Below are 14,897 nucleotides of genomic sequence, written 5' to 3' on the forward strand. Positions count from 1 at the left end.
CACCCCAGTATAGTAGAAGTTCTATATGCCATTGCATGCTCCAACTGTTGCTCTTTGACTCTCTTCCAGAAGCTCAGAGTGGAGGCTTCCTCTTCGGTCTAGGTCCCAGAATGAGGCACACCTGGAATAGCACCAAAGGTAACCCTACAGCTAACATGTAAAGTGAGTGAGAAGTAAATCATGATTACTATAAGCCCCTGAAATTTGGGGATCACTTGTTACCATGCACAACCTAAAAAAAGTGTTGAGTGATATAAAAATAGAAATTAGATAAAGTGTCAAAATGAAACTATGAAGTCTCTAGAAGAAAACACTGATGAATATTTATATAATCTCATATCTAGTTAAAAATAACTTGAAAGAGCAACACTTAAATGAAACAGTTTAAAGATCTGGCTACATAAAAGGTTAAAATTTTCATTCTACAAATATTCAGTCAACCACAAATCAAACCAAAAAATTTATTTGCAGCATATGCGCTGTTGGATTCATATGTAAAAAATTCTTACAAGTGAAAAAAAGATGAATGTCCTAAGGTGCTAAGGACATTAATAAAAGACAAGTTTCAGAAAATATAAAAATAGCCACAAAAAATGTTAAAATATATTTAATTTGGCTAACCGCCAAAGAAATTGAAAGAAATATTGAGGCTGCTGTTTTAACTATCTTATTAACGGAGATATAAAGTATGATTGTACCCAATTTTGGCTAAGGGATAGAAAAGAGGAAGGAGGCACCCTCCTACACTGTCCTTGAGGTATAAATTGATATAAAATGTTTTAAAAAGCAACTGGGTAAAACATCAAAAGACTTAAAAAGTGGCTTAGGAAGGCTACTCCTGGAATTTATCCTTAAACATAATTGGATAACTGGGCAAAAAGTATTATACGTCTTGGTGCCATTTATAAGGAAAAATCCAGAAAAGTCTTAAATGCTTCACTAAATTATTATACATTTACAACTGTTAAGGATGATTATGTAAATGTGTATTTATTTATAAGAAAAGGCATGCATGTTTCTCAAGATGGGAAAACAGTTGACCAACATTTTGTTGTATACCATTATTTTTTCTAAGAATATATAGTATATATAACATGTCATGAGCTACCTAATGACATTTCAGCCAACAGCGGACTGCATGTATTATGGCAGACTCATAAGATTACTATGGAGCATATCTAGAAACCTGATATATGGTACTTGATATTGGCACTGCAGGTCAAGTAGGGGAAATGACTGATATTCAGTAATGGTGCTGAAACTGTTGTTTTTCCATGTGAAGAAATGTTTATAAATAAAACTATATATATGCTATCTGTTTGTGTAAATACTGTACACTGATAATTGCACATTGATGAAATCACCTAATGATACATTTCTCAGAACATATCCCTGTTGTTAAGCACTGCATGATTGTATATATATTTAATGTGTATTTTAGTTGTGTTTGCATATTTTTATACATATATAATTTTTAATATTTAACATCTGTAGGAATAACTAGTCTTTGTCAATAATTTTTCGTTTTGTTCATATGCATTTTTGACAACTTCAATATCGTATTATTTATGTATTATGGCAATAATAAAATTTTAAGAGAGTATTCTAAAAGGCTGTGTTGTTTATCCCTATTAGGATCACAGATCCCGGAAAACATAGTGAAAGCTATTGGTTGGCTGGCCATGAAAGTGCACACGTGCAACTACACTGAATTTCGTATAAATTTCCAGGAACTCCTCATTCCTCCCAAATATGATCCATGGACATCTAGATGAAGGACGCTTCGCACAGAAGCAGTACACACTTGATGTTTGTCTACTCTGGATGTCATTAATGTTGGGTCCACTAAGTCTTAGTATCTATAATAAACAAAACCTGTGATTATTTAAGTTAGTGTTTTAGTAAGTTGACAAAACACATCCTGTGAATGAATGAATGACTCCAAGGTCAGTAATGAGAATGCATCCTTTATTCTCCATTATTAGCGACATCTCTGACCTAGTCTCCTGCAGGCACACTCTGGCCCACGTGCTGCTCCTGGTTCCCAAACCACTGCACTGACCTGCCTTTATGAACACTGTGTTCATAAAGTTGACATTCACTGAAACTTCCTTAATTCCCTGAGTGTGCTGCCCCTTGTAGTTGCCACCTATGGGATAGGTAGGTACTATCATTATTTCCATTTTACAGATGAGGGAAATGGGGGTTAGACAAGGTAAGGAATTTTCCTAACATCACACAGCTAGCAGTATATACTGGAAAATACAGAGTGTTTCAGAGCTGATGGCCTGTCCTTCCACAGGAATGATGCAATCCTTACCCAGGAAAGCCAAAAGGAAGGAAGAGATGCATTCTGCCCTGGTCTTGTCTGTCTTCTTCCCACCTTTGAGGCTCCATTTGTCCCATGCTGGGATCTCTGCTTCTTTATTCAGAGATTTGCAGATTTTATGTAACACTGAATTGTCTCCAAATATTTCAAGCTCACTTTAAAAACATCCTTATGGAGACTTCGCTTCCTTTCTGCAAATTTCTAGTTGCCTGTTTTACATGTCAGGAATGGCTGAGTGATGCTCCGGCTCTCTCACCTGAATTTTGTCTTACATCTCTGTTCACTTTGCCTGTTCCATTGTCTTGCCATCTCATTCTTTCTAATGGAGAAGTAAAGGAGGGACTCTGTTCCTTCCGCTACTAGGAGGGTATTGATGTTTGAGGCCCAAACTGAAAACCCATCACCTCCTTCCCACTGCTATAGCAGCGTGAGCCCTGGGGTTCATTATCTAGCCAGTTCACACCTTCTAAAGTGGGGCTCTGAAAGTATCTTAGTTCCCTCATACACAAAGTGTTCTCAAGCCTCCTGAGATCACCCACCAACCAGAGCAACCGCTGTCACTTGGAGGTGCAGTTGAATTCTTCTAATTGTGACACAAACTCTTGAAACTGTAAAAGCTGAAAGATTAAATGAGGTTATAACGCTCGGAAGGTTTTACAAGTAAAAGTAAGTCAAATCAATAGGTCTTTATTTCATATCTATAATGGTTTAGCTCTGCAGGAAGTGTTAGCAGCTATATGAATTAGGAAGAATTTAGAAGACAATCCCTAAACACATGAAATGTCTAAGTAAGAAGATAACATATTTATCCAAATATTTAAAGTGAAATGCTCCAGATATGGGAAGCTTACAGTTTTCAAGAAAAGGTTTTTAGAAAAAATTATGGAACTATTTTAAAGGGAGCTAAATATTTCTTTGCCTTAGGCAGAATATACAGAACATAGATTCACCTTTTCTGTACATCTCTAGATGATCACGAATGTCAAACATCACACTACACTGTGATATGGGGATCCCCTTGGGGATTTTCATGTGTATAGGCTGCCTGCAGCTACACTAAACATCTTAAAGCTACCACTATGTTAACTTCGTATTTTTGCTTTTTATAGGCTTTCTTGGTCTCCTCCTATGTTCCCATCATTTTCTTGCTTTGAATCTGTAAGAATCGAGTTGAATCTTCTCCATTTTAAATTTTCTATAGGCTGAGAAACTGTTTAGCCAAGTTTGGATAAAATTGTATCCAAAGTAAGAGTATACAAGCTACGGGCAAGTCCAAAATCAAGCTGTTCACAGGACCATGTTCTCTCTAAAGGTTCTAGGAGAGACTCCTTCATTTCCTTCCAGCTTCTGGGTGGCTGCTGGCATTCCTGGGCCGGTGGCTGCATCCCTCCAATCTCTGCCTCCATCTTCACATGACCTTCTTCCTTGTGTTTCTATGGGTTCTTTCCTGTTTTTTATGAAGACATTTTCATTGGATTTAGATCTCATCCTAATCCAGTATGATCTCATCTCCAGTTTTACCTAAATTATATCTGCAAAGGCACTATTTCCACATGAAGTTACATGCTGAAGTTCTAGATGGATATAACCTTGGGGTCCATGAGGAACTCTTCCACTCACTGCAGAGATCCATCACCCTCAATAGTTAAGAACAAGAGAAATGTAGAATAAAATCTCAAGCTCCCGGGATGACGTTCCAGGGTCTTCCTATTCCACCCTCAACCCGTATCTTTGACCTCCTGTCCTGCAGCCACACTCTGGCCCACACGCTGTTCCTGGCTCCCAAACCACTGCACTGGGCTACCTCAACACTATCTTTATAAAGTTGACATTCATTGAAACTTCCTTCATTCCTTGAGTGTGCTGCCCCATATAGTTGCCACCTATGAGACAGGTACTATCATTACTTCCATTTTACAGATGAGAGAGGTGAGGGTTACAGAACATAAAGAATTTCCCAATATCACACAGCTAGCAATAAGTGGAACTTGAGTTCAAAAACAGATGGGTTCAGAGCTTGTGCTCTTGACCATGAAGAATAACCTTAGCTTGTTCCTGTAATAGAAAAGACAGTGGAGTTCCCAAAGCAAGACAAAAAGTGGTAGGAGACAGAAAGCCAAGAAGACCAGCACCTGATTAGGTGGGGCCTCATATGCACGGAAAGGTGAAAAGGAATTCTGAGTGTGGTGGGAATCCACCAGGGACAATGAGAAGGATGAGAGCTTAGAAAGGACTATTACATTTGCTTGTTGTAAAGAGAAGTTTCACTTATTCATTCACTCAATTATTCACTTATTACATGAATATTTCTTGAGGAGCTATTATGTGCAGGGTAAAGTTGTACATGGGAAGGATACAATGGTGAGCATGTGGGATGCAATCCTGGTCTTTCTTGAGCTTATATTCTAGTAGAGGAGAAAGATAATAAGCAAGTGATACAGTTTGGGTATTTGTCCTTGCAAATCTCATGTTGAAATCTGATCCTCAGTATTGGAGGTGAGGCCTAGTGGAGGTTTTTGGACCATGGGGGCAGATCATGCATGAATGTCTTGGTGCTATACCTATGAGTGACTTCTTACTCTATTAGTTCAGGCAAGATCTGGGCACTAAGAAAAAGCCTAGCACCTCCTCCTCTCTGTTCTTTCCTGTCGCCATGTAATGCAGCTCCCCTTCGCCTTCCGCCATAAGTGGAAGCTCCCTGAAGTCCTCACCAGAAGCAAATGCTGGCCATGCTTCACGTACAGCCTGCAGAACCATGAGCCAAATAAACTTCTTTTCTTTATAAATTACCCAACCTCAGGTATTCCTTTATAGCAACACAACAGACTAAGACACTAAGTAAGGCATTAAACAAGCCAATACAGGTAGTGATATGCACTTTTTTTTTTTTTTTTTTGAGACGGAGTCTCACTCTGTCACCAGGCTGGACTGCAGTGGCACGATCTCTGCTCACTGCAACTTCTGCCTCCCGGCTCCAAGCGATTCTCATGCCTCAGCCTCCTGAGTAGCTGGGATTACAGGCACGCATCACCATACCCAGCTAATTTTTTTGTATTTTTAGTAGAGACAGGGTTTTACCATGTTGGCCAGGATGGTCTTTATCTCCTGACCTCGTGATCCACCCACCTCAGCCTCCCAAAGTGCTGGGATTACAGGCATGAGCCACCGCGCCCAGATGATATGCACTATTTTAAGAAAAAAAAAAACCTACTATAGAATGGCAGAGAAGAGGGGGAGCAAAACTCCAAACTGTCCAAAGAAGAAACATTTGAACTAAAATGGAGGCAATGAAGAGGAACTAGCTGAGTGATGGTCTAGGGGCAGGATCTAGGGGAAAGTCAACAGAAAGAGACTGAAGAGAAAGTGTTAGGGCTGATTTAGTGGGCAAAGATCCAGGAGGGGGACAAGTTTACAGTACCCTGAGAACAGCAATAATGCACAAATATTACTATTCCAACGGCTGCATTGAAACACCCTTGGTAGGATTGGAAAAAAGATGGATTATTGCCATTTGGACACTCCAGGACTGTCCATTAATACTCCTGACTAATGGAAGATGATAAAGATTGGGCAAGAAAAATGACTCCAGCAAGTGCCTTGGCATCTTCAACTTGTCACCTTTGGCAAGAGGCCTCTTCAACAGCTCCTGGACAGTGTTTGGTAGCCAGGCACTCTCAGAAGGGCAAGGAGACACAGCTAACAGGATCTTTGCAATGCAACAAAATCAAGAGATCTTGAGGCAACAGAAGTCCAAAAGATGACAGAAAATTCATCCAACTCCTGAAGCATGTCATGCCACCAGAAGCCTTGGCAACAGCCCTTGCAACCCCAGGCTACACCACCTCAGTCAAAGCCAACTCCTAACATATCTCCCTTCTCCTGCAGCCAAGCTGGGCAAGAAGAGATTAGACTCCAGCCCCTTGCAAAAGCTTCAAGCTGCATGTGTCACCAAAAGACCTTGAGAAAGTCACAGGAAAGTTTCTAAAATCTACGTAGAAAACATTTGCCCAAGGAGACTTCTGTGACAACGCAGGGCCCACTTTGCAGAACTGGCAGATGTCACCATTGCTTGAGAGTGCTTCTTCTTGACTCAGTTCTGTAAACCAGATGCCCCCTAACACCCTCTAGTTTGATGAGGGCATATTTTCTTTTATTCTCCAAATAAAATGTGTCGAGCTCCCACCTCATGTACTAGAAGAGGTCCTGTGACCTTTCCAGTGCCTCAGAGAGTGGGAATGAGAAAGAGGAGTGGAAGGAGTAGGGCTTACCCTCCTGCGGGTCACCTCTCTTCCCTGCTGCTTCTGAACCCCACCCAGCCTCCTTCCCTCTTCCCCAGCAACTATCCCAAAGCTGTGACAGTGTGTGGCGAATGTTTACTGAGGCTTTTGGGGATAACAGAAGTGCTTTCTTTACAACCACTCCTTCACAGACAGAATGCAGCTAATTTAAAACTGTGTCATTTTCACACATGTCCCATAATGCCTCCTTCATGGGGAACTTCTCGTGGCCTTGGTTTCTCCCCAGAGGCTGCCTATGGCCATATTTCTGGGATCCAATTCTCACACACTGGGCCCTTCAAACCCTCATTCTTGGGCTGCTCACAAACAGTCAAAATCCTTATTTTCTAAGCTGAAGCAGTTGAGCTCTCTCACTGACCCTTACAAATCTAGGTTTTGCCTAGAAGTAGTCAAAAAAGCAAGACAGAGGCATCTTCATCAACCACAAAATCTCATCAAAGTATTTTAGTCCATCAAAGAGCCATTCGCTGCTGATAGCCATGCTCTTCCTCTCTTAAAAGGCAGATTCTCTTTGTTGTTTTTTTTTTAACTAAATACAACGTTTTCTTCCTGCCACACTGCCTCACGATCCTATTAAGAGATATCATGATGAGCACCAGCCATGAATTCACTTCCCCCCACACTACACTAACATGTTGCTTTAGTGAAAATAAACAAAACGAAAATTTAGAAATTAAACTAGGACATTTGGATTCTTAGAAGGGGTAAAACTGCATGGTAGTAGCATACGGTGATGTCCTGGACTCAATTCTATGACTATTCAATGGCTGCAGTGGATCCTCATGGCCTACACAAATTCTTTAAGACCCCTGGGCTAGTTAGCACCCATGCAGTGGTCAACTACATTCCCAAAGCACTGCCCATCTCCCACCATTGTTACAAGCCCCAACTCCATGCCTAGAAATTAGGCAAGTCCAGTACCCCACCATATAAGCCAAGGGAGCTTCAGGTATTGCAGCCTGGATCACAGCCACAGTCTTGGCTTCTCTCACTTTTCCCCTGGTTTTGATCCTCGCTTCCAGTTCTCCAAAATCTACCTGTGTCCTGACTCTGGCTGTGATTCTGCTCTAAGTGCCATACACATCCCCTTCACCACTGACAGATTTTGCTTCCCTGGTTTTAACACTCAGCATTCTTTACTGCAGGGCTTCTCAACCTTGGCACTATTGGCATTTGGGTCTGGCTAATGCTTTGCTGTAGCAACTGTCCTGTGCATTGTAAGATGTTAAGCAGCATCCCTGAACTCTCCCTACTAGATGCCAGTAACACCCCATCATTGTCAAATGTCTCCTGGGGCACAATGTGGCACCTGGTTGATAAACACTGATCTACTCAACTTGCACTTGCCATTTTGCGGCTATGAAAACCACCTCTCAACAGTAAAGCTCTCCAAAGGAAACCAGTGTGGATGAGGTATTGTCTTCATCTGAGTTCTCCTGTGAACCTGGTAAAGTTCTAACTGTCCAAGAAGTGCTCCATCGCGACTTGCCTGAAGAATTCTAAGCAGTTCAAATCCAAAAATTGGCCTGGTCTGGCTGGCCAAAGCCAGAACATATGATTGAACATTAATTTATCCAATTTTTAATATGCTAGCAAGACTCGGTGACTGAATTAACTTTTTCTTCTTTTACTCATATTTGGGGGCTTATACTCAACCCAACCACTGGGGAGCCAGTAGTATCCAGAGGACACAGTTGAAATGAGGCACAATTAGGAAAACTGGGCTGTTTAATATCCATATTGAGTAGCTTTCCAAGTTACTTTCACAAACTTCCCTGCAGACTTGGTTCTAACAGGACTGTTCAAGGCCAAGGGTTTGGTATTTTTTTGGGTCTGGAGGAGTCATCTTTACAATTTTAATATTCCATTAGAATGCCTTGCCTCTAAGAAGGAGAGTCCATCTCAGTCACATCAATAAACTGATCCCAGCCTTTATAAAAATAAGCTTGGATAGAAAGGAAAATGAGAAGACTAAGGTAGTCTGGTAGAATACTAGAAGGAGACATCTTTTAAGGGGAGGACAAGAAAAGGCATGAAAATAGAGAACATGGTCCTACACAAGGCAACTGGCTTCAATGCTATCCTACAATTCTTATTTCCACTCAATGTCTGTTCTAAGGTGGCCACATTTACAAATGTTTACAACCCCACAGTGAGAAAACAAGGTGTATTAGTCCGTTTTCACACTGCTCATAAAGACATAACTGAGACTGGGAAGAAAATGAGGTTTAATTGGACTTACAGTTCCACATAGCTGGGGAGGCCTCAGAATCATGGTGGGAGATGAAAGACACTACTTTCACGGCATCAGCAACAGAAAATGAGGAAGAAGCAAAAGCGGAAACCTCTGATAAACCCATCACATTTTGTGAGGTTTATTAATAATAAGGAGAATAGTACGGGAAAGACCAGCCCCCATGATTCAGTTACCTGCCCCTGAGTCCCTCCTACAACATGTGGGAATTCTGGAAGATGCAATTCAAGTTGAGATTTGGATGGGGACACAGCCAAACGATATCACAAGGGAAAGAAGACAAGAAGCTATCCTGTCTCCAGCAACCTATATATTGTGTTTACATAGCTTTGAGTTTTTCAGATGCCCCAAGATTCTAGAAGGAAGAGAGCTCAGAAAGGAATTACAAGGGGTTTGTAGAGGAAACCTCTAGTTGGTGTTATAAGAATTATTTTGTCTCCACAAATTAGAAAACTGCAAGGTTCTCATACCCATACCTTCTTGAAATTCAAATGCACTTTTCATTCCTGAGGTGGAGAATTTGGGGTTTCTGGAGGAAAATTATTTTTTAATGAAAGCATGAGAAATTAACAGTTTTCAAACAAATTTATTACATATCTAAAGTTCATTCCAACTCCCACCCCAGTTTTTTCACATAATTTCTGCTTTTGTTTTAGATTGAGGGGGTACATGTGCGCGTTTGTTAGGTGAGTATGTTGCATGATGCTGACATTTGGGGTAAGAAACATCCTGTCACCCGGGTAGTGAGCAGAGTACACAATAGTTCATTTTCAGCCCTTGCCCCCTCCTTCCTTCCCCCTCTAGGAATCCCCAGTGTCTATTGTTATCATTCAAAATGGAGTATTTGTAAAGAATATAGAGTTTAGTTAGGAACTATTAGGTCGGTGCAAAAGCAGTCGCAGTTTTTGTCATTACTTTTTTTTTTTTTTGAGACGGAGTCTTGCTCTGTCGCCAGGCTGGAGTGCAGTGGCATGATCTCAGCTCACTGCAACCTCTGCCTCCCTGGTAAAATCAATTCTCCTGCTCAGCCTCCTGAGAAGCTGGGACTACAGGCACACTCCACCACACCAGCTAATTTTTGTATTTTTAGTAGAGACGGGGTGTCACCATGTTGGCCAGGATGGTCTCAATCTCTTGACCTCATGATCCACCTGCCTCAGCCTCCCAAAAGGGCTGAGATTACAGGCGTGAGCCACTGTACATGGCCTGTCATTACTTTTAATGGCAAAACTGCAATTACTTTTGCACCAACCTAATAAAACTCAGAACACCACATTCACTCAAGACATATGAGAAATGGCATGCTAGTCACCATTAAGCCTTTCAGAACAAGGGGAAAGGTCAGCAGGAGGATTGCTCAGCTAGTTCCAGGGCACAAATGCTGCCTTGGGAAAAAATATCTTGTTCTTTCAAAAAAAAAGCATCAGCTTTGAAGATTTTCCTGTTTTGAAATCCTATCAGTTCTAAAAATCAAGATATTTCCTCTAGCTTATTTATGTTAGAAGAACATTCGCGATTGATATTTCTTTTACAAAGGCGTTGAGCATCCTGGGATAGGGAGTTACTCCAAGCTGGCTGTTTGGGCACATGCTTTGCTATTTGCCTTTTTATTTCAGATCCTTGAAAAGAAACTTTGACTCCTTGTTCTGATTGCTGGGCTACACATTTAAGCTACCAATGGCAATGTAAATGACTGCTTATATTTTTAAAGATCCTGATTATTTCTTGTGCAATTATTAGTTATTATTTGAGATTAAATAAAATTAAGGTTTGTTTTTTCCTTTGCAGTGTTCTTCGCGCATCACACTTAAATTAGCACACTCTAATTCAAATACATCATAAATTTTTATGGAGAGATTGGTTCACAGAGAGGTTTAAGAGTATGTCTTCATTTTAAAGGGAAATGCTTACTTTAAAGTTTTATAGACATTGGGCTTCCTGCCTCTTTGGTAAGAAAATAACGCATTGTGAAATGAGTTTTTAAAACAAGCAACTGATTCTTCAACTGTTTTTTTTTTTTTCAGCCTTATCTTTCCTGGTTATTTATGAGCCTGCAGTCATTCCAAGACAGCATTGTAAATAACTTGTAAAATCTGGTGACATTTTTCAGGGTCAAATGCGTACATGTAAATGAAACATGTTCTTGCCTCCGGCAGCCAATCTCCCATTCCTTAATAGAATAGAACCCAGGTGGCACATACCTATGATCATCAGGAACTCACCATTCTGTTGATTTAATCTTCCATTCAACTAATATTTATTGATGTCCTGTTATGTACTACGTACGGAAGACACGGCAGTGAGCAAAACCAGTCACACCCCTTGTCCTCATGGGGCTTACAATGGGGGGAGAAAATTATAAGCAAAAAGAAAATACAAAGAAATACAACACAGAAAGCACAGGCATGAGGAAGGAGGGCATGGTTCTGGGAAGGCTTCTTGGCCAGAGCAACCAGACAGCAAAACAGGCTTGGCCAGGACAGACATGGGCCTGTTACCCAGCTGGCTGATGGTGGAGCTACAAAAGTGCCTTCGCCTCCAGAATCATGGAGGTGGGTACTGAGCCATTTACCCTCCAGTGAAGCCCGTCCTAAAATTAAGTGCTCTCTAACTAAACAAAGAGTTGTTTACATGTTTCTGTAAAGAAAACAGAGGCTCCACCTGTTGCTCACTCTCCTACCCTCTCTCCTGTATTCTTTAAAATCATTAGTTAACCATTTTACTCAGCACACAATGACTTAGAACCTCAGTAGAATCTTATTCTCCAGTGAGATTGGGGTAGAGTAACAGTTGATCACTTAAAATATTTTTAAATTAATAGTTTTTTCAGACGGAGTCTCACTGTCGCCCTGGCTGGAGTGCAGTGGTGCAATCTCCCAGATCACTGCAACCTCCACCTCCCAAGTTTGAATGATTCTCCTGCCTCAGTCTCCTGAGTAGCTGGGATTCCAGGAATGCACCACCACGCCCAGCTAATTTTTGTATTTTTAGTAAAGACAGGGTTTCACCACGTTGGCCAGGTTGGTCTTGAACTCCTGACTTCAAGTGATCCTCCTGCCTCAGCCTCCCAAAGTGTTGCGATTACAGGCATGAGTCACTGTGCCTGGCCTAAATTAATAATATTTTTAAATGGCAACTCATAATTGTATATATTTATGGGGTACAGTATGAAGTTTTGATACATTTATTCAATATGAAGTGATTAGAGCAAGAAAATATATCCATCACCTCAGTTAATTATCATGTTTGTGGTAAGACATTTAAATTTACTGTCTCAGCAATTTTGAAATATACGATTCATTTTTATTAACTATAGTCATTATGTTATGCAATAAATCTCAAAAGCTTATTGCTCCTGTATGACTGAAACTTTGTACACTTGCACCAATACCTCTTCATTTCTTCTTCTCCTTCCCCCAGCCAGTCTCCAGTACCACCCTTCTACTCTCTACTTCTATGAATTTGATTTTTCAAAATTCCACCTATAAGTGAGATGATGTGATATTTGTGTTTCCAAGCCTGACTTATTTCATTCAGCATGATGTCCTCCGGGTTCAAGTGCCACGTTAAAACAATACGTGTATGAAAAATATCATTTTGGCTGGGCGCGGTTGCTCACGCCTGCAATCCCAGCACTTTGGGAGGCCGAGGTGGGTGGATCACAAGATCAGGAGATTGAGACCATCCTGGCTAACACAGTGAAACTCCGTCTCTACTAAACACATACAAAAAAATTAGCCAGGCGTGGTGGCAGGCGCCTGTAGTCCCAGCTACTCGCGAGGCTGAGGCAGGCGAATGGTGTGAACCCAGCAGGCGGAGCTTGCAGTCAGCCGAGATCGCGCCACTGCACTCCAGCCTGGGCAACAGAGTCAGACACCATCTCAAAAAAAATAAAATACAATAAAATAAGTAAATAAATAAATATCATTTTACCTCAAGATACACATATGCAGATTGGTTAGCCAGTGTTTGTAATGGAGAGGCAAGGACTTCTCTGTGAGTATGCACAACTAATTGTAGTACTGTCCAGTAGAACCTCCAAGATAATGAAATGTTCTATACCTGTTGTAATACAGTCATCCCAAGCCATGTGTGGCTCTAGCTACACAGCATCCTTGTTATCTTCTCTGCATAGATCACATTCATATGCCTCCTCTCTGATTTCAGTTTTGGTCAGTTTAAATGAAGTGAGAACATAAAGACAACTGTGATATACTCCAAGAGCAGAATACTCTTAAACTTTAATTTTTTTTCTAATTTTTTTCCAGGTCTTTCACCACACCTAATCTGATTGTTTCCTTTAGCAATTTGCATCTTTTGGGTATTTTGATACCTTCAGTGCCCATCTTCCCTTCCAGCTCCTGCCTTGTTCCTTTCTTGAGATGGGTGGTTTCTTACCTGGACAGAGTGGAGGGTAGATGGGAACAAGTTCCAGTGGACAGTGTCTATGGAGTTTCCTTATTTTGAGTTCAGGAAGAGCCATGGAACCAGCACCTGAAAACCTGGAAGCAGAGATTGCTAATGACAGATTTGCAAAAACAGTGTGATCTGCGGTAGTACAAGGACTCCTGAGGTGAGAGACAGTATCAATCCTATCTGAGTATGTGTGGGATCCATGGCTCTTAGAGGCCACGAAGACACTGAACAGGTAAACTTAATCTTTTGCATCTGTGAAGCTAGAAGAGCACAAAGACACTTTTGCACAGAGGGGCTCTTCTTAGGCCCTCAGCATGGGACTGCTGTCCACCTTCTACCATATACCCTCCCCCTTCCCGCTATGGGAAAAATTCCTTTATCTTCTACGAGTCAGAGGTCAGCCTCCACTTGGGGTCCCATGACAAGCAGATCTCTGACTGTTTTTAACATAACATAGTAAGGGAAACTCAGCATCCAAACAGAGAAAGACCAATCCAAACAAACAAAACACCTGGCCAGTGAACTGAAGATTCTAAAAACAACAAAGAACCAAGCAAATAAACAAGGACACTTAAGGAGAATCAAATGCATACACAAAAAGAATGTCTGGACCTCAGAGATATGATTTCTCCATTGAATAGGGTTGCCAGAATTAAAGCAACTACATACAAACAACTACAAGACAACCCATTAAATTTGAATTTCACATAAATAGTAAATAATTTTAGTATATTAAGTGCCATACTATAGTCAACATACTTACACTAAAAATATATTCAATGTTTGAGATTCACATTTAATTAGTTTTCTGTACTTTATCTGGCAGCTGTTCCATTGAACAATTTGACAGATGAGTTAAAGAGAGAATGGTCATTGGAGAGATATGAACAAGTGACTAGAAATACATTGGAAAAAAATTCTCACCATATGGATCAAGCAAAATGGTGGACAAATAAGAGGAAAGATGAGACTTGGGGCTGGATCCAGGAGACCTACCATGAGCAATGATATGAATTTCAGGAAAAAAGGAAACAAAGGAGAGGGAATAATTATAAAGTGTGTAATACAAAAAATTATTCCTAAACTGAAGAGACCCTGGAGTCTAGAGATTGAAATGACTCCCAGAGTTCTAGACTTGACTGATAAAGGAAAACACTCACTTGGGCATGTCCTGGTAAGATTCCTGAAAGTTTAAAACAAAAACAGAACAAAACACTGACAAGCTAATAAACAGAAAGTACACATTATCTGCAAAGGGGAAAATTGGCATCTGACTTCTTATTGTCAACACTGGAAGCCAGTAGACAATGGAAATGACATTTGCCAATAGCTAAGCTGAAAACAACTTATGATCCTCTACTTATTCAAGATGGTATTCACCCACCAGGGCAAAAGAAGGAAACTGTTAACACACAAGAATGTGCAGAGTATACCACCAGCAATTCCCATCTGAAGAAAAAAATCAAGCAAAGATCTTCAAAAGAGAGTTAGATTGAGACTTCAAGACATAGGGAGATGAGAGGAAACACAACACTGATGAAAAACGAACCTAATATAGACAGGTTAAGTGGATATTCATGGCTACTGGGGGTTATGTAGT

At 40.7% G+C, this 14,897-nt stretch overlaps 1 long non-coding RNA gene across 1 annotated transcript; it reads right to left on the bottom strand.

The window, feature by feature from the left end:
• Positions 1–1,947: 1,947 nt before the first annotated feature.
• On the bottom strand, positions 1,948–13,383 carry LOC100583309. Its single transcript, XR_122385.1, has 2 exons — positions 13,280–13,383; positions 1,948–3,966 (listed from the first exon to the last, which is right to left on the bottom strand). It is a non-coding gene; the product is annotated as an uncharacterized LOC100583309 (long non-coding RNA).
• Positions 13,384–14,897: the final 1,514 nt, after the last annotated feature.

This window comes from Nomascus leucogenys, chromosome 2, assembly GCF_006542625.1.
Source record: "Nomascus leucogenys isolate Asia chromosome 2, Asia_NLE_v1, whole genome shotgun sequence".
NCBI classification, from domain to species: Eukaryota; Metazoa; Chordata; class Mammalia; order Primates; family Hylobatidae; genus Nomascus; species Nomascus leucogenys.